The sequence below is a fragment of the Corvus kubaryi genome, unplaced genomic scaffold (genome assembly GCF_017639235.1).
Source record: "Corvus kubaryi isolate FWS band 111438036 unplaced genomic scaffold, C.kubaryi_AGA036_p1.0 66, whole genome shotgun sequence".
Classification (NCBI taxonomy): Eukaryota; Metazoa; Chordata; class Aves; order Passeriformes; family Corvidae; genus Corvus; species Corvus kubaryi.
The window spans coordinates 14641949-14665877 of record NW_024582054.1 but is presented as its reverse complement, the minus strand read 5'-3'; the positions used below and the strand labels follow the sequence as shown (position 1 = coordinate 14665877).

Genomic DNA, 23929 nt, shown 5'->3' with positions numbered 1-23929 from the left:
TGGCCTCATGTTGTCTTTTGGTGCCCTGCTCTGGTAGTATCATTCTGGGGCCATCCAGCTAGATAAACTTGACCAGGTTGTAGAACATATGCCAGCAGTATGTATTTTGTCCACACTTACATTATTGGCTAAGGAACCCTAATATCTCTAACATGAAGGGAATGAGGTAAGGATGTCAAGCTCAGAAGCTTGATGTGACCTGACAACGTGCACTTGCAGCCCAGAAAGCCAAATGTATCCTGGGCTGCATCAAAGGCAGCCTGGCCGCTGTTCTACTCTCTGGGGACCCCACTGGGAGTACTGCATCCAGGTCTGGGGTCCTCAGCACAAGAACGATGCAAACCAGTTAGAGAGGGCCCAGAGGAGGGCCACAAAGAGGATGAGATGGATGGAGCACCTCTCCTATGAAGATGGGCTGAGACAGTTGGGGTTGTTCAGTCTGGAGAAGAGAAAGCTTTGGGGACACCTTAGAGCAGCCTTGCAGTACCTAAATGGGGCTACAAGAAAGCTTAAGAGGGACTTTTTACAAGGGCATGTACTGAATAGGACAAGGGAGAAGGGCTTTAAAGTGAAAGAAGGTAAGTTTAGGTTGGATATTAGAAAGAAAATCTCTGCTGTGAGGGTGGTGAGGCACTGAAACAGGTTGTCCTGAGAAGTTGTGGATACCCTATCCCTGGAAGTGTTCATGGCCAGGTTGGAGGGGGCTCTAAGCAGCCTGGTCTAGTGGAAGATGTCCCTGCCCAAGGCAGGGAGTTGAAACTAGATGATTTTTAATATCTCTTCCAATCCAAACCATTCGATGACTCTTTGATTTGCAATAAGGCAAAGGGTCATTATTATACTTTCTTCAGTATCCCTGCATTATAAAAAGTAGAGATTTTTTTCAGTAGCTCATATGAGATCAATAGTTGCTTGCTAGTGTTTGGCAGCTAAATTCTCATAGTGCTGTCTGTAACAAGCTAGTACCAGCCCTCATTATGGACTACTCATGTGCTCTTCTATTGATGCAATTATATGCTTTATCTTAGGTCAGTGGGCCTTGATCTGACCTTCTATGTCATTGTTTCTCCGAACATCGGAAGGCCACTGTCATCTTACAGACTGGAACTGGAAGCCTTGCTCTTATACTCTTTCCTCTCATACTGGCATCAAAGCCACAAGGAGAAAAAGAAGCCACTGTCATGCAGAACATAAGATACAGAGAAAGTAAAATGAGGAGGGAGGAGCTTGGGAAAAGTGCTGGATGGGCACAGGAGTGTGTGTAGGAAAGATCAGACTGGACCATGAAACCCTCTAAGGATGGAAGGCTTCTGTACCTACAGCATCCTTAAAACCTCATTTGATGTCCACGAGATTTTACATCTTTTGGTATTGTGTAAGGTATTGGGCAAGCTGCTAGAGTTGACCAAAACAGAGATGGGACACACATTACTCAGGAACTGACTGCAGCTGCATTGGCCTGAACATATCAAGAAACTGCTGAATAAATCCTCCCATGTTTTCCACCTGCCCCAGGAATGCATGTTACATGGGACCTTTCAGGCTAATTCTGTCAATCCTGCTAGAAGAATTTTTTGCCCAGTCTTAACCTATGCCATATTTCTTGTTAGCTCTGGCGTTAATAAAGAATATGGCAAGTAGTCCATAATGTAATAAAGGAGGGAAATATTTTTTCTCTTTTTATTTTTGACTATACTTATTACTGCAATATGTCAGCATGCTAATTCTGATAGGCCAAGAAAGAAAAGACAGTGGTCAACACCTGAAAGTTTTATGTAATTCTAGCACTAGATTATTACCTTTTACATTCAAATGTCTATGAGCTATTTCTTTTTGGATTCCAAAAGAACAAATTTTGGTTAAAATCCCTGAGGAGGTGGGTCTCTCACCCACATTGGATAATTCATCATGACTTTGTTTTCGGTCAGATTAGAACCCGCATTTGTACTGCAGCCATTTCAGAAGTGATACGGTGGAGAAAAAGACAAGTACTCAGCTTACACCATGGCATCCTGGTAAGAGCCACTGTTGGCATCTCACTTTCAAAGGCACCATATTTATTAGAGAATCTCTGCATTTTTTTTTTAAATGCACCTCACTTAATTCTCTGACAAAGTCATGGAGGTAGAGATGGTGTTGCTCCTTTAAAGCTTTTAGACTGAGTGGAGAAAATATTGAAGTTGATTACCTATCATCTCAGTCATGAGTTCCCTGCTTCACTCTGTATCCCTTAGGCTTGGAAGGTATAAAGGCTAGACTCCAGATTTGGGATTCCCTTTTGCTAGATATCAAGATGGAGAACAACAGCAGCTGATCAACCCAGGCACATACTTGGTGCATTTCCTTTCCCATTCCAGGTTTAACAGAGGAGAAGGAAACTGGGTGATATGCTTCAAGACATTAGTGCAGAGCATCATGCTTTGACTAAATATTCACTCAAAATTCTTGCCAGGAATTTTGCCTGAGCATTCCTCCTGTTTAATTTTTTTGCAACCCTTAAGAGGCACAAGCAACCTATATTGATGGCTACTGATGTTTCATTGCTATTTTCTGTTCAATAGTATTTTTTTAAAACAGAAGGAACTGATGGTTTTTAGCAGCTTCTGCCTGAGGGTGCAGTCATGTGAGCAGGCAGACTCAGCTCTGGGTTGTGACCTCTCCAAGGAATGCTTTACTGCAAGAAGCCCTGTTAGAAGTAGTGCAGAAAGTAGTACTTTTCTAGGGTTAGGTGGATGCTCTCCTGCTAAAGATTCTGCCTTTTGGATAAGACATAGAACTGAAGTTCTGAACTCTTTCATATTTTTAAAAGTGTTCCATGACTGTCTGCTGGGTGTATTGCTCGTGCTTTGTTTGGGCAATACCAAGTACTGTGATGAAGTGCAAGTAACTCAATGGGATTTATACGAGCTTATGAAGCGGAGAATAAACCCCATAGTTTGCACAGTAAATCAATTTGTAAAGTGCTTTGGGATCTTTCTGGATTAAAGGCCCTATATAAATGTAAGCCATGACCATTCATCATTATTGAATATGAAATAGAGATATACACTCTATCAAGCTAGAAGCAATAGGCTTGGGCTCATGATTGCTCACAGGAGCCAATCAGTCATCAGATCACGACATAATGCAGATAGAATAAAAAAAGAAAACCCACAGCAAATCATTCCAAGCAATGCAATTAATGGGCATCCAGTATAAATAGTGATCTCAGTCAGGAAGAGTGGGCTTTTCCTGAGCAGTACAGTTGATGCCAGTGTGCTAGCAGGGGAAGGAAGGATTCCTTGCCAGCAGTATACCATATAAACCTACAGCTAGATATGAAAATATTGTATCTAGGCTTTTCAGAATTGGCTTTTCTTTTTCCATTTGGGAAATGGAACAGAAAATGGTTTTGTAAAGAAAGTGTTAGCTTTTGTTCTACAATGAACCACAGAGATGTTAATTTTTTGCATCAAGTTGTTGTCTAGGGACCTAGTGTTTTCAGCTAAACTTGGTCATCAGATGTAGCATCTGGGGCTCTTGCAATGCAACATGCATATGCATGGCAGGGTATATAATCTGTTTCTGCTGCTTATCCTTGAAGATACCGACTGCTGTGATGTGCTTTGTTTTGTGACAAGTCAAAATGTAGGCTCTCCAGTCCTCTGCTTCAGAAGCCAAGCAAACTGAGGGCTTTCTTCACTTGTGCTGGAGTTCTTTCTGTCTGTATTTTGCCTTCTGAGGGAAGGCAGTACTTTGTATGAACTTCCCCTCCTCCTCCTTTCTGTTGTGGTGATGTCTGTCTGTCAGACTGCAGTGATGCCATGGATATAATATTATGCTCTCATTTTCTGTTTGTTTGTTTGTTACATAAGAGAGATTGAGCTTTTATAAAATATAAGGGAAGGAGGTGAAAACTGAAATAAGAAAGTGAAATAAGAATTATGAAGGATCCCATTTCATAAAATCCATCTTACCACAGATCAGCTTAGGAAGAATGGGAAATTCCCATCTTCTACTACCATGACCACCAAGCAGTAGCCTCAGGTTGTATATAGTCTTTATAATGCCCTAGTACAGACTTGCAGCCTGACATGTTCTGAAATCACTAGGTGGGGCAGATACAGCGTCTGAGACTACCCTACTGTGCCAGTGGTGCTGCTAACACAATTCAGTACCCCATCAGAAGTATGGCTGTAGGACTGGGAGGTGGAAGATCCTGGACAGTCAACCTGTAGTCCTGATGAACCTTGTGCACAAGACTTTTTGGCAGCCATCAGTGCAGCTGTGTTCAACCACACTTTCTATAGCTTTAGAATCATGTGTGTGCTAATGGCATATGAAAGTCAGTTACTGCTTGGCCATGTCAAAGTGGAGCAAAAAAATCAGAAATTAGAATCTTTAAGGTTCAAAAAGACATCCAAGATTGAGTCCAATCTTTGACCAAACACTACCATGTCAACTAAACCATGGCACTAAGTGCAGTTTTTTCTTGAACACTTTTAGAGATGGTGATTCCACCATTTCTCTGGGCAGGTCATTCCAATGCTTAACAATCCCTTCAGTGAAAAAATTCTTCCTGATGTCCAACCTGAACCTCTCCTGGCACAGCTTGAGGCCATTTCCTCTTGTCCTGTTAGCTGTTGCCTGGGAGAAGAGGCCGATCCCCACCTTGCTGCAGCCTCTGTTCAGGTAGGTGTAGAGAGAGATAAGTTTTACTTTGAGCCTCCTTTTCTCCAGGTGAAACACACCCGGCTCCCTCAGCTGCTCCAGACCCTTCAGCAGCTTTGTTGCCCTCCTCTGGACACACTGCAGCACCTCAGTGTCTTTCTTGTACTGAAGGGCCCAAAACTGGACACAGGACTCAGGGTGTGGCCTTACCAGTGTTGAGTACAGGGGGACAATCACTGCCATGGTCCTGTGGGCCACAATATTGCTGATACAGGCCAGGATGCCATTTGCCATCCTGGCCATCTGGGCACACACTGGCTCATGTTCAGCTGCTATTGACCATCACCCCCAGGTCCTTTTCCAATGGGCAGCTTTGCAGTCACTGCCCCCAGCCTGCAGCACTGTGTGGGGTTATTGTGACCCAAGTGCATGACCTGACACTTGGCCTTGTTTAAACTCTTACTGTTGTCCTTGGTCCATTGATCCAGCCAGTCCAGATCCCACTGTAGACCCTTTGTGTCCTCAGGCAGATCAACCCTCCTGCCCATCTTAATGTTGTCTGCAAACTGACTGAAGGTGCACTCGATCCCCTTGTCCAGGTCATTCATTAGAAGGATCATATCAGAGGAGTTACTGAAATTAGCTGCAGCCCTGCTCTGTAAGATATATAGCGTGGTAAGGTGCTCATGTTGTAAAACAGACAGCCTGGTTATAAGCAGGAGGTAAAGACTAAGTGTATCTCTAACCCACTTGCCCTGAGGGGAAATTTTATTCTGCACGATGTCCCTCAGTGGAGATGGGAAGGGTGTCTGGGCTTCTATTTTTCCTATGTTTGGGTGCAGCTTTCGGTCTCCCTTGCCTCTGCAGGTTATGTTACAGGCTAACAGCAGAGGTCTTGCAAAGACTTCTTAGACTGAATTGAGTCATGATCACAGAGTAAAGAGCATGTATTGAGCAAACCATTAGCATCTTCTCATCAGAGATTAATTAATTAGTAAATACCATTTTAGGTCTTATCTCAGTAGGTTTCTGAGAACCCATAATAAAGGCAGCAGCTGATGCCAAGGCTGATAAATAAAGTAGAAGCATGTTTTATCTTAATTTTTCTTATCTTTTTTTCAGGATGGGAATTACTTGCAAGGCAGGATCTTGGCCATAGTTTTTTCTTGTATGTTTGAAAATAGTACCATTTCAAACAACCCTTTACACTTATGTCTGACAATGCATATTCTAGCTCTCTTTTGGTTTCCCATATCAGACATCTTTAGAGTGCCTCTCAAATACATGCCCATGAATCCTCATAGATGCACAAACTGTTATTTCACAGCTCTGAAATTATCTTTGCACCATAACATTGCAATTGCATTGTTATTTCTAGCAGCAATCAGTATCTTTTCAGTCAAGCTTTTAATTAGTTAATGTGGCTAATTTTATAGTTTTTTGATTAATTGATTAATCAAGTAATTTTTTGCAGTACTTCTAAAGGTAATGCATGGTATAAGTACTAAACTATTAGTTGTTGATTTTGTTTTAACACTGTCCTAATTGGCCAAATTCTACCAAGTAGTTTATTCACATTCAATTCTTTAATACTAAATTTGCCACGGAATTCTTTCACTTCATGTGAGTGGATGCTAGTTACATTTAAGGTCAGAAAAAACAAAATAGATACCATCAATTTTATTGTGTGTACAGAGATAATCTGTACAAGGCAGAGCAACATAAAAGAGAGACACTATTAAAATTATCAACTTTCCATTAAAACTCTGCCATGTCACAGGCACCAGTTGGCAGCATAAGCTTCCACAGTTTTTGTGTGCATCTGTTGTTTAGACCATAGATTCATATGTGCAAGAACATATCCTTACAGAATGCTGGTCCCTTTGCAAGGTAGTTTCTTGTATATAAGACCAATATATTTAAATAAGTAAGTCACCAAGTGAATTTCTGTATTTGCCAGTGGTCTTTTTTTTTTGGTTAAGGCTATAACTGGAAAGCTTTAATATACACTGCAGCCAGTGCTCAGTGTGAGCACAAATAATCTTGTGGCAGCTGTGGAGCTTTGATGACAGAGTTTGTACTAGCCTCGTGTTTTCCCACTCAGCACACTTCCAAGGTTATTACTAAATTCGTGTTAGCAGGTTCTGTAAATGTATCTGTATTCACCACAAAATCACATCTTACTTAAATCACGGGGAAGAAAGGCGAAAAAGGCCTGCTTGCGCTCACTGCTCCATATTGTGGTCTCCTCTCTGGAGAGCTAGACTGTTTTCTGTTGCTTTCTTGACAAGATACGCCCTCTTTCTTTCCCTTCTCTCTCTGTTCATTTAAATTCAGAGTGAGAAGATGAGGGGAATGCTGAACTCCTGACCTTTTCTCCACCCCTCACTCCCCAGCCTTGGCTTTGAACTAGATACTGTGAACCAGAGACCTTTCTTTTGCGCACAGGTTAGAGACTGTGGGGCAAGGATGTGTCCCTTTTGCTTCCTTTGACTCTGCTAGCAAATATTTCATTCTTGTTTCCTGTCCCCAGTGGAGCACAGATGATCAGGCTGTCCTACTACATTTGGTCCATGAGGCCTCGGAGAAGGCAAAAGTTGTGGCATCTGACACAATCATTTAAGGGGCAGATACCGCATTAGGAAAAAAGTAAAGTAAGAGGTGGGAGAATACAATTTGTAAATTATGCCTAAATATGCCCTAAACGGTCAGTTGCAAACAAATTCAGCTGCCCTCCCATCTATTTTCTGTTCTGCATGAGGTATATTTACTGTCCTTGAATTACAAATCACATGCTGATTTTGTGGTGTTGCTAAGGCATGCCAAAAAGGGCATGTAATTTTTGCAAGAAGTGTGGGTTAGAATCCATGTGGTTAGAGAGCAGTTCTGCAGTAAAGGACCTGGGGGTTCAGGTACACAAGTTGAACATCAATCAGCAGTGTGACTTTGAGGTAGTGAAAGCTGAGCACATACTAGATTGCATTAATAGGATTTTATCCAGCAAGTCAAGGAGTGATTATTCCCCTCTATTTAGCAATCACAGGACTGTCCCTGTAGTCCTGTCTTCACTTTTGGAGTTCTTAGAATAGGTAAGATGTTGACAAAGCGGGGCAAGTCTAGCCAACAATGAAAATGGTGGTTAGAGGACTAGAGCACATGAGATACAATGAGAGACTGGAAGACCTGAGTTTATTCAGCTGGGAAGAAAAAGCTAAAGGAGGTCTAATTGGAGCCTTCAACTGCTTAATGGATAGTTAAAGAAAAGACAGAGAGAGTCCCAGCAAAAGAATGAGAGGCAATGAATATGACCTGCAACAGGGGAGTTATGATTGTTCTAAGGAAAAAGTTCTTCATAATGGGAGTGGTTACAGAGAGGCTGTCTTCTTCAGAAGAGAAGAGGATTCACAATTTGCCCTGAGCTGCCTGATTTAAGTTTGAAGCTGGGCCTGCTTTGAGCAGGAGTTTGGATCAGAAAACCTCTAGGGTTCCTTTCCAATCCTAATTCTGAGATTCTAAGTGTGATTTTTAAGACAACTACACTAAATCGTGCAGTGAGTTAACTTGGAATAAAGCTAGTTCTTTGCTTTAGCCAGAGAAATGGGCAAAGAGCTGAATGACGTACACGAGTTTTGGTACTTTAGCCTTCTCTTGAACTGAATCAGAAGAATATCCTGAAGAAAAGGCTTCCTGAAGTCAACACATGCTTTATTTGGTATTATACAATGGGTTTTTCTTGATGGATGGTTGTATGTGTATGAGCTGCCCTCATACACCTAGATAATGATGAGTTTCAGTGGCATTAATTAGAACTAAAGGGGACAAGTGTGCCCCTGTGAGTTTATGTGTGCTTGATAACTACCTTAGAGAACTGAGTAGAAAAATGAGGGGTCATAATCAGAGATTGAAGTCCTTGCTTTGTAAAACGCCCTACTGAACAGATAATGCCATGGAAGCTAGGCTTGCAGTCAGACATTGTTTAATGTCTTCTTGATTGTTTTTGTTCTGCTTTATTCTGTCAGAGGGAGTATCAGAGTACCATAATCTCTCTTCAGTTCTGCTGACTGAGAGAGGTTTTGAAAACAGAAATCCTGAAGGAGTTCCTGTAGTTAGTGCTAAGTTTCAGGTAGTATGAGAAATGCATTTGTACTCTCTCTTTGTGAATCTGTTTCCAAATGTTTGCTTATTTTTATTCACTTTATGCTTACCATTTTTAAAATAGTCTAGGTAGGACTTGGTCTTCTGCCAGCTATGGCCAGCAGTACGTACTGTGTCTTGGGATATTGGAAGCAGGCATAGGGAAAACTTTCCTAGGGAGCCTGTGCTGCAGTGAAAAATGTTACCCATAGATACGGTGGAAGTTCAATCATTGGAAATTTCCAAGACTCAGCTAGACAAAGGCACAGCTGACAAGTTCTAGTGATGGTAGACATCCCGTTTCATGACTCTCGCAAGACCCCTGTTCTCACAGGAAGAGCAGATATGTTCATAGTGTAGCCAGGTGTCTTATATCAAACAATGCTACAAGGACCACTTGAGCTGAGACAGGTGGCCTGTGCTGCACCTTGGGGCTGGCCTGGGTTTGCTGGAGAAGGTGTGGTGTGAAGGCACTTAAAGTGCTATATCTGTTTTCTTCTGGGGAACTGCTGGCTTGCTGCATCTCCACATCAGTTTGCCTCCATTTTCTCACTGTGTGTGTCAGAGGCATGGCGCCAGCAGCAGCCTTGGGAATTGCTAGAGAAATCAGTTTATCATAAACTTGCACAGCTCAGCCCTTTCTTCCACTTCATGCTGGAGTTTTTTGCCTCAAGCTTAGAACCACCCTGTGAAGATCAAACTGTAGCAGGGAGCAATCACCCATTCCCTCCTGGAGAGCAAGAAGAATATGAAGGACCCATGGTTCATCCAGCCTAACAAAGAATTGATGACACTTGCAGCACTGTCCTGCCCTGCTGCACTGAAGATATAATATCTAATGGGAAGACTCCTAAGGCCTGTCTGTTGGAGACAACTAATTAAGCTGATAGATGACCTCTAAGTCGGCTTAGTGAAATCAGTGTTGGTTCCACTACAACATCCTCGTCTGAGTGTGAGAGCAGCTCCTTACATTTTGGCTGGTGCAGGTAGAGAACTGATTTAAAATGAGATTTTGGTTGAACTGGTAAACCTTTTTCGTGTGTACAAGTGTTTATGTATTATTTTCAAGACTTCATCATTAGGTTTATATGGATGAAAAAGTTTCACTAGTCACTGCCTGGATTATCAATAATTAATTGTTAGGATGAACTTCACTGCAGTCATGTATTGCCAAGGCTGCAAATAGACATGTTCTCCTGCTCATCTTGGCTTTGATAGACAAAAACCAAGGAGACTGGCTGACCTCATGTTGCTGGACCCAACAGTAATTATGAGACCAGTTACTATACCACAGACCCATTCCATTGATTTGCTGTTGTACATTTCCATGTTGTTACATTACACAGCTGCCCCTCAGATAGGATATGCCAACCCTTTCCAGGAGGAAGCATGATGGCTCTGCAGGGCCACACACTCACATGCAGTAACTGTGCACTTACCCAGGTTTCATGCTAAGATCTCTGGAGAAACAGCCCAGAATTCTCCATGTTGCACTAACTTGAAAATAGCTTTTTAGAAACTCGTTTCCACTGCACCATGCAAGAACTTCGCAGAATCTTCTGAGGCTGTGTGCACAAGTGCTCTCTGTGTGCCTACGTACCAGGTGAGTCCAAGTGTGCTTCACCATCAGCCCATGCCTGCCTATGACTGAGCTGTGGGACAGCACATGTGCAAGTGGTGTTCTGCTTGTGACTGGATTGCTAATTGCAAGATCATTCAAAGCAAGGCGACGGAAGTGTGATTGAGTGATTTAACTGAACAGTGCGGTGAGCACTGAAAGTTTGTCAGGCTTGAGGTCTTCCTCTTTTAAAAAAAATGAATACAAGCACTGGTGAGCCACAGCAAAAAAACCCCCCAAGCTTGTGCAAATATTTACAGGATTATGTTGCGGGAAACAGACATTAAGACTTAGAGGTGGCAAAACAGTCAGCCTTTGAAATAATGCTGTGCATGGAGACTATGGGGATGTCAAATGCTGACGTGAACAGGGGCTTGTTTCACATATGGCCACAGGATTTGGTTCAAGTTGTTTGGGGTGATCCTGTTGTGCTATGTAACTGTATGTGTGCTGGCATGGCAGACTGATGGAAGAGATCAGTTTGTGCTGAAATACATGACATGGTCACTAAATCAGTAACTGCAGCTTCAAATAATCAGTTCAAAATAGTCTGGAATAAATCACTCCTTGTACGTACACATTCCACTCTCACCCCTCAGCTGGAAACCATCTTGTATCACATTTGAAGGGAAAAAGCATGACTTAGCACTCTGCACAGAAGCCAAAGCTATTCTGTGGCATATAGTAAAGTTGTTACGTGAAATTATTGGTCAGAACTCAGGACCTTTTCCATTTATACCACAGCTTTCTCAACACTGAAAACAGTGATAAGTTTTATGCCCACTTTGTATTCCTTGGGCATGCCCTAATCGATCCTTAAAATGGAATCACAGGACATGCCACACCCTAATGGACTGTGCGGCCTGTTCCAGGACTTCCTCTGACCCTGGGCTTTTGGAACTTTCCTCACTGGTATCTTCTTGCCTTTTTTCAGAAGCTCACCTTGAGTGATCGTAAGGTCTGTTCTTGGTGTGATGTGAGCTTTCAGCCTGATTGCCTGCAGAAGAGGTAGATGTACCTGATCTATTGACTTCTGCTCTGTCCTTGTGCGATCATATCTATTGCAGGTATGTCCAATTGAAAATTGTAATTATGGTTATATACAGGAGAGCCAAACTTATTGCAGTATGGGTCTACATGGATGTCTCAGAACATCCTACATTAACCCACTTTCCAGGGGCCCTTTGCAGTTACGGAAGTTTTTTAAAATTTGTGTTTCCTTTATTAAATTCATCTGACTTTTCAAATAACTGAATTTTCCTGTAATGTTGTCACAAGAGGGCAGAATGGGGGTTTGTACATGCAGCAACATTTAGCACAACTGAACAAATTGCTGTGTATCAGCTGAACTGTGGTAGCAGCTGTGTGCACAACTAGCCTGCAGCAGACATGGGGTAATTCCACTTAACGCTGTCTTCTCCTAGGTTAAGTCAAATGACCTTGCATTTATCACATGCCAGAAGCATGCACATGCTCAATTATCAAGCTAGGATTATATGCCACAAATTCTTAAGGCTCAGTAACTTAATCCTCTATTTGAGCCCTAAAGGATGTTTGTGTACCTTGAATGGGTATCTTCCCTATTTTTATAAAGCCAGACTCACGGGCAGTCAGAGTAGCATATTCTGCTCTTTGGAATGATCTGAAGAATCTGCAGCTCATTTCCTTACAAAAAGCTGGTTTTGAAAATCTGGGACTGTGTAAGTAGTCCTGTCCCAGGCAAGGTTAACTTCACCTACTGATAGTTCCCCAGCATGAACTACTTCCATACCCGTGGCTGAGTTATTTCCACCGTTGCAACAATCTCAGCTTAAGGGTGACTAAAGTTGTTGACTTCAATCTGTTTGACTACTACAATAACCACACAGAGCACTTTGAATTAATTCATTGGCAAATACATAATTCAAAATAATTGCTGTGATTTTCCTTCCCATTGTTAATGGACTTTGAAACCGTTTTTCATTTATAAAGAAATCACTCACAGCTTTGGAATTAATAAAGCACTCAGTGAGAAGTGCCTACTGAACTAGTCTGCAGCTATCTGACCAACTTCTAAGACAAGTTAAATGGATACACATTTGCCTGTACGTAGACAAGTCTTCAGATACGTTGGGGCTAATTCTTGAGTTATTTCAAAAAAGTGCACAACTCCCCAAGAAAACAAAGGTTTTTCAGTTTCTGACTCTTAAATAATAATTGGTGACAGCACCGAATTGCATGTCCTTTCTAGGTGAGAACCATGAGGCTGTAGTCCAGAAGGGACCTAAAAAAGTGTCCTTTATGATGCCTAAGTCTTTACTAGCATATGGCACAACTGTAGGAGGTGCTGTGTGTAGTGTTTTCCCGCTGATCTGCTTGAAACTACAAAAGAAAGGAAAAACAAATAAAAAAGAGGCTAAGTTCACAGACTTCACGCCTGAGCCATCCAGGTTCCTGAATGAGCCACATGAAAACCGATCAAATACATTCTTCCCAAATTAACATCTCCTCTAGTTTGTTAAGCAGAACCTGTAAGACTCTAATATTAGTATCTTCTATAGTGCTACACACAACTATGTCTGAAATCACCCTTACTCAAGAAGCATCTCTAAGGAGATTACATTGCATGGTCCCACCATGCAATGAGGAGGGCCACTCAAATCGAGGTGACTTATTGGTGGGATTTGTAGTCTCTGGGAACAGTGCCACTGGACAGAAGAGTGTGTGAAGGATTTTACTCTCCTACAGTAAATTAGGAGCTTGTATTGAGAGCAAGTTGCTCTCATTCAGGCCAAGTTTACATGACCTCAGTCTGACTCATGGATATTGTTCCTCCTGTTTTCCCTTTTTCCCAGCTGCTGCTGAACACTTGAGATGGCAATGGCTTGTTATCTGCTCCTTTTTGTGGGTACGGAGGAACCTGTGCTCTGTGTGTGAGCATGCATGTGTGTGTCTGGCTGCCTGTCATTACAGCACTAATGGAAATACTGCACGGATCACAACTCTCAATTAGCTCCTCGGGAGATTGCTGTGACAGCCAGTTACTGAACGGCAAGGCCTGAAGGAATGAATTAATTTGTAGTACACGGCAGTTAGAGTCACAGTGTTAGCAATGGAATAAGACAGCAAAAGACCCTGATTAGACTTCGGCGGCATGGTGCAAGGGACTGTTACCTGGGGGACTGTTACCTGTTACCTTTCTTTTTTTGTCTATCACTCCTCCTGGGGTTAGAAAAGATCTCGGACCGCGAATGAATGAGTTTAGAGCTCTTGTTTGGTTCTTGGAGTCACTGTCTGCCTGAGGCTATTTGGCAGCCGGCAGTGGGCTTTCATTCAACACAGACAAGGGCATGCTGCTCTCCTCCTGGCCTGGAGCCAGGGCACAGCTAAGTGAGTGGTATTCAGGGGAGGTAACCCGATCTTTCTGTCCTCTTCAAACAACAGCTCTCTTCCTTATTAGTTCAGATAACCGTGTATCACAGAGGGTGTCCTAAGGCTGGTGCACCAGGGGATGCTGGTGTCTTGCCTTTGCAGTGATACATTTATACACAGACACAGAGGAGCAAAACGCTCTTGGTAAGGCAATCTTGGGAATCTTTATAGACAGTGTACAGTTTCCAGAGCTTCTGCCCACAAACAGCCACATGTTCCCTGTACCCTGGTACCACACTGTTCAAAGATTTGCAGTCTCTTATTCTGTCATTCACAAAGAAAAGTATTGGCTTTTATCAATTATGCAATCATTTTTTCTTAAAATTTGTTTTGACATATTTTATAGAGACGGCTTATTCGAGTGCAGAAAGGATTTGTCACAGTGGGACACCGTCCCTTCTTTACCCTTGATCAACCCCCCAGTGAAAAGCCATGCAAAGCCAGTGCAGTTTTGCACGTGGTACTTGTTTCGGCTGAGTCAGATCTGACCCTCTGAACTGTGTGACATGCAGTGCTGGGAAGGAATAAGGTGAAAATAGAAGAATGTCCACAGAGCAGTTCTTGTGGAAGGTAAGAAACATTAAAAGAAAGTTTCTTGTGAGACTGTGTTGCTCTGGTAGGCTAAGTTCTTCATGTTCTGGAAAGAAAGATTTCTGAGTGGGGAGGAAAAGAGAAGTAGTTAACTGACAATGCAACCCTAAAGGTGGTTGTCCTCCATTTATCTGTAAAAGGGCATGGAAACAGCACCAGCCAAGTTTTTTTTATGCCATTCTGGTTTTTAGGCACAAGAGGAATCTTTTGTTTTGACCGAATTCCCAAGAATCATTCAGTCTGTGATCCCTGCATTGTGAACCAACAAATGGAGCAGTTAACGTTACCCTTGTTAATAGAAGGCAGGAAATCAAGCCCAAGCGCCTCTCAGCACTGGTGTCCTTGTAACTTGCAAGTCATCAAAGTGGTTGTTCACACGTTTGCAGCTCTGGCAGTGCTCCTCCTGTGGGCAGTATTGCATTGGTGTGCTTTTATTTTCCTTAATTTTGAGTGCAAACAAAAGTCCAAACAGTCGATCTTTTCCTCTTTGCAGCCTGTGGCACTTCTTTGATCTTTGTGTCTGCTGTTTGTATGAAGCGTGTCCCTTGCTGCACATTCTGGCCAGTAAGTGGTGCTCCCCTCTTCCTTCCTGTGGCTCCATCCTTTGTGCAGAGCTGAGAGTGCTGTCATGCATTGCTGGTGCTTTTAGGTGTGTCTCGCCCAGACGGTACGTCATGCTTTGATGTAGTGTATTGATACAATAATGGTATTTCTAATGGGAGTCCTAATGGTGTGTTGTTAATGACACTTCTTGGCACTGTCCCATTGCCCGTACATACTGCTACAGAGGTCCTTGAATAGGTAGACCACCAGATGAGATGTGTCTCAACTGGGTTTATGTGGGTAGTGTTGAATGTGAAGAGAACATTTTTGTGGCTGGCATGTCTATAAGGAAACTAGAAATACTGAGAAAACGAGACCTTCTGATATTGTATTTTTTGGATCCACACATCCCAGTACTATATTCTTGCCAGTTGAAGAAACATGTCTCTTTGCAAAGCTATGTGACTTTGCTGGTATATGGGATGTGACTTCTCCACTAGCCCTTTAAAGACGGGATCTTTTCAGTAACGTTATTCCACAGTGAATTTTAATGAATCCAGTTGTGATTTTTCCACTCTTGATCACTATTGTCCTGGGGTTTTTTTGCCTGGATATAAAACTCTAACATGCTGACCTGGTACCTGTGTTGAGTTTGTTCTACTATGTAAAAAAACATGACACCAAGCCAGAACTAGTTTATCCTTAAGTGGTGGTACAGTTTTAGAAGTAGCAAATAGCTACCCAAATAGTTATGTTGCAGAGACAGGGAGTAAGATGTGTCTGAAGAATAGGGAGGAAGAAATGGACTAAAAGGGAGAAGCAAAGACGATGGGAGTACAGAAAGAGAGGAAAATTGATAAATAAAAAAAAAAAAGAGAAGTGACTAAAGCAAGAGAAGAGAGAGGGAGATTCTCTCCTGATTAGAATTCATGAACTCCATTCTTACATTAAGTCTATATATGACACCTGGCCTTTAATGTGAAGCTGCCTACCAGCATTAAAAATTAAAAGCAGAAGGTAGGATCCATCCATCTCGGGCAGCGCTGCTCCCCTCCTATCTGAGCTCTGCACAAAGCTATTACACATTGATAAATTATTTTGGGTAATAGCTGAGATATTACATTGTTTCTGAGTGAAGGTAAAATCTCTCCATGACATGGGCATTTATCAGGAGCGCATTTCATCCTATTTATTATGGCTGAGACGAGATCGCAGGCTGCGGGCAGAGCTAGCACGTCGTGCTGATCACCTCCCCCATCGCCTCCCTTCCCTCTGTCACTTAGATGATGGGATATTGATGGAGCTCATGACAAGTTAATTATTAACTAAAGATATGCAGTTCACCTTTGCCAGGGGAGGGGGCACAGAAGAGAGCAACAATAGTTCTTAAAAAAATAAATATATCCATTGTATCTTAGGATTCCTTTCTCCACCTTCCTCTTCCTTCTACCTGTGGTATTTTACAGCCACCCAAATAAATCAGATACATTATATGAATACCAGTATGGTCTAGAAGGCCAACAAAAATGGAAGAAGCTCTAAGAACCTTTAGTTTTCCTCAGAAAAAGTTTACACAAAAGTTTTTATCCATTCACTTGGCACTGGAAATAACTAGGGAGAAATTTTTGTTGTCCACTAGTAACAGTGATTTCTCTCACTCTTGAGAGGGCCAGAAAGCACAGGCACAGAATTTTGATTCTCTCCAATAAATGAATACATTCTTTCCTTATAAGGAAGAGATGTCTTGACACTATCTGAATATTTCAGCTACTCCCTTCCACTGAGTGCTGGATATTCCCCTGAAGGCTGGCTGGTTGTGCAGGAAGGTGATGGCCACAAAGACAATGCTTGCTTGCGTGCTCATCTGAGCTCCCAGGCTAAACAGGATGAGTTTGCCGGCACATGAAGGAGAGTTGCTCAGTTAAATGGTTCTGATCCTGAAGTTTGTTGACTAGGTTGGAGCCAAGGCAGTAAAGGGCAGTCAGGTGCCAGAGGTAACTAGTACACCATTTTATACTCAGCTCCTTCTGGTTTGTCCATATATTATGTTGTTCAGGTAGTTCTAGGAAAAAGGAGCCATGGATGTCAACCACCACAACAGTGGTAATTTAGAAAATAATTGCAAGGCAAAATAAAACAGTCTATCAAAGGAATCATTCCCTCCAAATGCTCACTTAGGAAGACCTGACAAGTAAGTTTTCACCACATAAGAGTCCTTCAGGAAAAAATGAATGTCTGTTTGTTTTTCAAAACCCAAGCTGCTCTAGATGTCAGTTTAAACTACAGGCGCACTAAATTTCACACAGGTTGGATTTGAACCGTACAGCTCATTTAGGACCCATCTAATTCCCTTCCTTAAAGAAAGCATAAGATTATTACTTCTGCATTGGAAAAAAAAGAAAAAGGTTATTTTTCTAGTTGTCTTCTTATGAGCTGTGGTAAGGGATGCAAGATCACTACCTTTGTGTCTGCAACAACCTGGTCTACCCAGAGTAAAATTGTACATTCTTCTTGCTGTTCTACTTGAACTATCCCAAAACTTGTGAAAGCTGCTGTGTGGTCTCTATTCTTTTGGTGTAAAACATACTCCTGTGAAGCAGCACTGATCAGGGTAAGGGAAAGCCAGTACCATTCTTTGAAATCCACCAGTTCTGTTCCCTTGGATTAGTGCCTTATACAGAAGTCTCAGGAGCTAGCATTTTGTTTTACTGATTTTTGGCTTTTCCTATGAAATCTGAAGTTTTGTTTCTGGGCTAATCGTGAAAGTTCCTTTAAAAAAATTAAATTATTTAAATAAGCGAAATTTCCTATTCTATAGCTGTGAGGACTCTCTCTTTGAAAATACGGATTTCTACTTATTTGCCTGAAAATGGGAAATTTTAAGTACATTTAAGCAGATTGATTTGGATTCTCAGGTGTAACTCTTCCTCTGTAAGACTATGCTAGATACACATGCGTTGAAATTGCTGTGTATAAAAGCATAACTTTCAGAGCCTTCATTTTCTTCATATACTTTGGCTTTTTGAAATCTCTGAAAATCTAGCTGCTTGCTATCATAGGTATGAGAAAGAGAGATGGGATTGGGCTCCCACGTACAGATAAGTGAGTGCTGTCTGAAACATGGTGGGTAGATTAGCAGTCTGGTTTCCGAGTAAGAAACTGCCCATCACTGCAGTAAGGCTAATCTCCCTGTCCTTGTCTGGTCATAGTGATCAGTTTGCCCTCTACTTAATATAATAAGATATATAATAAAAATGTATTAACAACTGTGAACCACCCTCATCCCCCTTCCAAAACCCCCTGGGATCCTCCAAGGTTAGAGGATGTGCGATATACTCACCTCAAAGTAAATTCACGTTCATTATCTTCACCTTTTATTGCACACCTTGTCCTTGTCCGTTGCCTCTCTTGCAGCTGCTTTTTGCTCTGGGCCTTGGTCTGTAGTCCCTGCCTATGCAAGGTATCTGTGTTGACATCACTGGCAAAATACTAATGGTGTAATACCTGGTGGTCCCATTTATCTTCCAAATATAACTTTCTGGTGAGCTTTGTGGGAACCATATCGGGCTGTGAACTTGTAAATATGTGTTCAGGGGGTCTGGGCTCATATGCTGTCTGTAACTTCTCCAAGGCAGAGGCTCCATCACTCTTTCCAAGCAACGTGCCCACCTGCTGGTTATGGTAATGACAAGGCTTATAGCTTTTTTCCTAATTTTTTACTTTACCTAGACTTTCCTCCTAGATATGTCATAACTCAAGCTGTAATTTCTTATGCAGAGAATGCCCCTCACACTAACACAGGTACAGTTCAGTACTCCCAGATTGTTCATTTACACACAGTTCTGTATTGGTATGAATAAGGAGGCAATGGAGAAGGGATTGCTCTGTTTGAAGTTGGAAATCATTGTGTTTAAAGAATAAGCATTGAAAGCCCATAAGAAGAAGCCTTGTATTGAGAGACAATAGTATGAGTACATTTTTGTTGAGGTCCAAAAGTACCTAACCACAGTATAAATATTTTTTGGCAAAAAGATGGTGATGTGTGGTTATATTACCTGCTGACTCTAGAAATATAAGAGAAATCTGAGTTAAGTTTATACAAGATTTATTAGACTTAGCTCAGTTTTGAATGTAACTCAGTGTGATTTAGCTGATCTGTACCTAGGAGAGAATGTGTTCTGCCTGGCAGTGTGGGAAATGTCACAGGGCAGACAAAGCAGCAAATCAGACAGACCGAGACTCATCAGAACAGGGTTCCTTCACAAGAGCTAGAACTGAATGTGGAGTTTAATCAGTGCTGTGTCCTGTTTTATGTGATAAAGTTTTCCCTGAGTGTGAGCTGTGTTGGGCAGGCACCCTACTTGTTCCACAAGGCTTTATGGCTGTGCTGCCGTGGATGGGAGGTCATGTGCTGCTGCTGTGGTGTGCCAAATCTGGTATCCTTTGCTAACCTGGTTCCTTGTCATTTGTTGTGACTGACACAAAAACAGTAGAGAAGGTGCAAGGACTCCAGGCAGGTGGAAAGTTTAGGAACAGCTGGACTGTAAAGTCACATCTACTGAGACTGTATATGTAGAAATTGGCTTTGTGTGCAGGGGCTCAACTGTTGATCTCCATGCCAACTCAGGTCTAGATCTATCCTTAGACTTGCCTTACGTTTTTCAGTTGTGCCAAACTCCTGGCATTAATAACAACTGAGGTGAAGATTGCACTAATTATTTGTGTTTGGAAATATTACTTGGTCATCTTTTCATTGTGGTGAATAACCCCTTCTTCCTTTTATATTCTAGTTCTAGACTAATGGAAATAACAACCCAACTCTTAGCTTTTCTTTCCCTGTTCTTTATTTCTCAGTATCTTCAGCAATTTGCTCTTCATGTATCTCTTACTCATAAGGGAAGATAGCAGAACCCTAGCTGGTCTGTCTTCTGTGGTATTCGTTATACTTTTGTGTTCCCTGAAATGACTGGCAAAACCACTTCATCCTTCAAATCTTTTCTTGTGATCCACTTCAGTATTTTGATGCTTTTAGGAAAACAACTGGTTCTGATGTCAGCAAGAAACTTGATACTTATTAGTATCTATTTGTCTTACAATTTTATATTAAAAGCATATTTTAAAATTATTTTTCCTAAAGTCATCTACTCTTTCTTCTGGCCAGTCTGCCACTGTATGTATGTCACCTTCTTTCTGCCACTTCTTTCAGTCTGGTGTGTTGTGCCTCAGCTCAGTCTTCACATAGACTTAGGCAGTAAAATGAAGAGTGAGACCTTGTGCATGAGGGAGGTGCGGTGGCTTTGAGTGGTACCATAAAATAAATCATTCCTACTAATCATGTGCTCTAGACCAGACATGGTGCTGCCTTCCAAACATGGCAAGCACACAGTGAAACACATGAAGTACCACTATGCTCATTCCGTACACCTGCAAGCACTGGGCACCCCCACGTCCCCCACGTTCTCCCCACCACAGCATAAATGGAGGATCATGTTCCATATGCTCCCAGGTCAACCCTCAGAAACAGTTTAAGTAGCTTGGAGAAACACACAGCAACTTAAAGAGTTAACCCTACAGTAATTGGGAGAAAGAGGGGGGAAAGAGTGTAATGGAGGGGTGAAGAGTTTCCATAAACCCATTGCCTCAGCTCAGAGAACCTGCTAAGGGGCAGTGGTCAGAGAGAAACAGAAGGAGAGAGAGAGATATCAAGTGTAGTAATCAGAATGAAAAATGGAGCTCCGGTTACTTTAAACAAGAGCTAATTTATCACGAGAACGAGTGGATAAGTAGCTGAGTTTCAGGCGTTCAGTAAGTTCCCCGTTCTGCTCCAAAAATTATTCCACCGCTGTCTCCATGCTCCCATAAATCATCCCCTTCTTCACTTCTGCTCCGATTACCAATTACTCCTGCCTACGACACGCTTTCCCCTGCCCGACACAATCTGATGGGCCCCTGCCTTTTAATTTTACAAATGCTTTTCCTTCTTGCTTCTCAGCTCCCTGTCCCTACTCCTCCCCTCCCCAGTTTCTCTCTGTATCTTTGTTTCCCCTTCCCTTCTTGTCTACTTTTTTTTTTTTTTTTTTAATTTGAAGAAAGGGAGGGCAATAATGTTTTCTGGAACCTCCCCCCATGAGGTTGACTGAACTGAAGGAGAGGAATAGAAATTAATTATTTTCCCAAACCTGAACTCTCTTTGGGTTTGTGAATCCTCTTCCTAAGCACATGTTGAATTCTAGACCCAGTACAGCTGTATCAAAGGTGAGTCTTGTTCTTGACAGGATGTGTTGCTTTTTGTTGAGTCTTTGAAGGAAAATATAGGGTTTTTTCAAAATTTCCCTTTTCTTTATTGTACACAGAACTTTTTGCAGAATGGAGATATTTTGTGAGCTGCACAGCTGCAGGAAGAAGAATTTTAATTTATATTGTATTGTGCAATTTTTCTGTGTATGCTTCACCACTGCTAATATTTACACTGGAGTACTTCTAGCTAGTTGTCATACAAATGCAAAAGGACTTATCTGTACCAAAACCCTGATTTACAAAAGGCTCACACAAGAAACTTTTGTTGGCTTCGATGACTCTATACATGAAATCAACTTAAACCAAACTTGTACTAATTAGCAAATATCTACTCAGGGAGCATATGTTGAATTTTTTTATATAGCTACACCTTTCTAATATAAAAAGCTTTGATGCTGCTTATGAATGGTAATCTAAAGTATCATAAGTCTGGTGTATTATTCAGATGCTGGATGCATATGCACATGGATTGCATATATAAAAATTCTAGAAAGAGATTTCAAACATCAAAGAACTGGCATACGATAATGTACTGTTTTGCTTCTATACATTTTCTTTTCACACATAAATTATTTCTGAATGTTTGCCCAAGCTACAGTTGGAGAGTTTGAAATCCCTGTATGTCATGTTTATGAGTTCAGCATAGACTCAACAGCTCTGTTTGATTGTAGTAAAATAGTTTCTGGATGCTTCATTGAGACTTAAATAGCCTTTGGAAAGTAAAAAACTGGTTCAGGAGGGCTAACTTGCATGAATCTAACAGATGCTGGCAACTGCTAAGTTGGAAGAGCCATCCCAACTGAAGGGAAATGTTTATGCAGGTCATCAGTCTGGCCTAATGTGCACAGAGCTGTTATTTTCACCTGTAAGACATTCCACAAAGTTGCCATGAGACGTACTGAATCTGAAAAGAGAAAATTCCTTTGCCCTGCTGAGAACAGGGTAGGCAAAGTGACAGCTCTGCCTGCTCTGCTGCAGAGAAAGCAGCTGTCCGGAGCTGATTTTTGTGCGGGATAATGGATGGAGGAGATGGATTACCAAGTGATAAATCACACAAAGGAATTGGCTGGTGCCAGAACCCATGAGCAAGAAAATAGCTGGCATGCTCTGCAGTGGGTATTACCATCTCCATCTAAAGAGTCCCAGCCTTTATGAATAAACAGTAAGACGAAACAGGAGTTAATTATAGCACAGCTTCTTGACATAAGGCTTTTACAGCAAAACAAGAATGGCAAAGGGAACACATCAGTTCACGTTTATCAGACAGTTTGTCTTTTTCTCTTTAGGGAAAGAGTTGAGGAAATCCTCTCTGTTCTCATTTCCTCCTTTTATTCTCATTTTGTCTTTATTCACATTTTTCAAAGCCCTAAGTGTTATTTTCTGACCAAGGAGTATCACAGGAATCTTTCAATAAAGAAATAGAGGAGCTAACTGAGCATGACTCAAGTCATTCCTATACCACATGATACATATGTAGTCCCTCCGTCCTGTCAGGGAAAGAATGGTTGCTGGCATTCACTATGTAACTCAGTAATCAATAATACTGCTCCACATCACCCTAAAGACCCGTGATACTCTGAGCTCAGTATACTTTGGGCTGGGAAATCCATGCATAAAAGAGAGTTACTTGGACATGGTGGAAATTTGGCTTCATCCTACAGCATCTTCCTGTGATCCAAAAGACAATATTATGTTGGGTACTTTTAAGTGCACCCAAAAAGCGTGCTGAGATGCACTTTACATATGAAATCTTTTTCCTTTAAGACCAATACAAGGTAATTCATAATTCTTCTACTGACTATGCACATGAAAATAGAGCCAAAATAGAGCGCCATGCTTCTGACGTGTAGGGAAAGTTGCTGGCTCAAGGTCAAGACTTGTCAGGATGAAGAGTGTTTTGTTTACCTGTCTTTAATAACAATACTTTATTATCATTAAAAGCATAATGGAGAAAGAGGTTTTTGATATTGTTATCTGAAAAGCTGTCTGTCTCGGTTTTGAAAGACAGGTGTCTGCTAAGGAAGGCAGAGGCCCCCCTTGAAGTGGCAGATATAACCCCTTTTCCCTCCAAGTTATTATATTTTGAAATCAAGAGCCTTTAGGCGAAGATGTGGGAAATAGGAATAACAGTTCTTTACTCTCTATATATATGTATATAACCAGTCAAACAAAACAACAACAACTATGGCAGTAACAGCAGTCACAAACCCAGTGCCAGCCTTCTCGGCTGTCAGGCTATTTCCCCTCGGGTGCAGTTCCGCTCGCAGCCGGCAGGGGCGCTGGCGGCTCCCGGTGAGCAGGGCAGGTGCGATGGTTCCCCCGCGGCTGCGGGGGGCGCTCCGGAGCGAGCTCGGGAAACCCGCGGCTCTGGTGCCCTGGGATCCCGGGAAGGATGGAACAAAGGCTTCACAAACCCCTGGGCAGCTGATCCCGGGCTCTCAGGAACAGCAGGCTGAAACAGCAGGCTGAAACAGCAGGCTAGAACGGCGGCTGGAACGGCAGGGACGGACGCAAATCCCGGGTGGCAGGCGAGATGTATCCAGATGGGAGAACCCCACGGAGGCCCAGGCAGGCAGGGCGAGCAGGGCTACAGCGTAGCGAAAGCTCGAAGCAGCAGCGGGGCAGGGCAGCCACAGCCCGGTCTCCAGCAGGGCAGGGAAAGCGGCTTTTGGGGTCCCGGCGTTG

At 42.2% G+C, this 23929-nt stretch overlaps 1 long non-coding RNA gene across 1 annotated transcript in view; it reads left to right on the top strand.

The window, feature by feature from the left end:
* Positions 1–23929, top strand: part of LOC121673656 — a 121672-nt gene that overhangs the window by 73203 nt on the left and 24540 nt on the right. The window contains exon 3 of the long non-coding RNA XR_006019268.1: positions 11337–11469. This is a non-coding gene — a long non-coding RNA (uncharacterized LOC121673656). The remainder of the gene's footprint in view (positions 1–11336; positions 11470–23929) is intronic.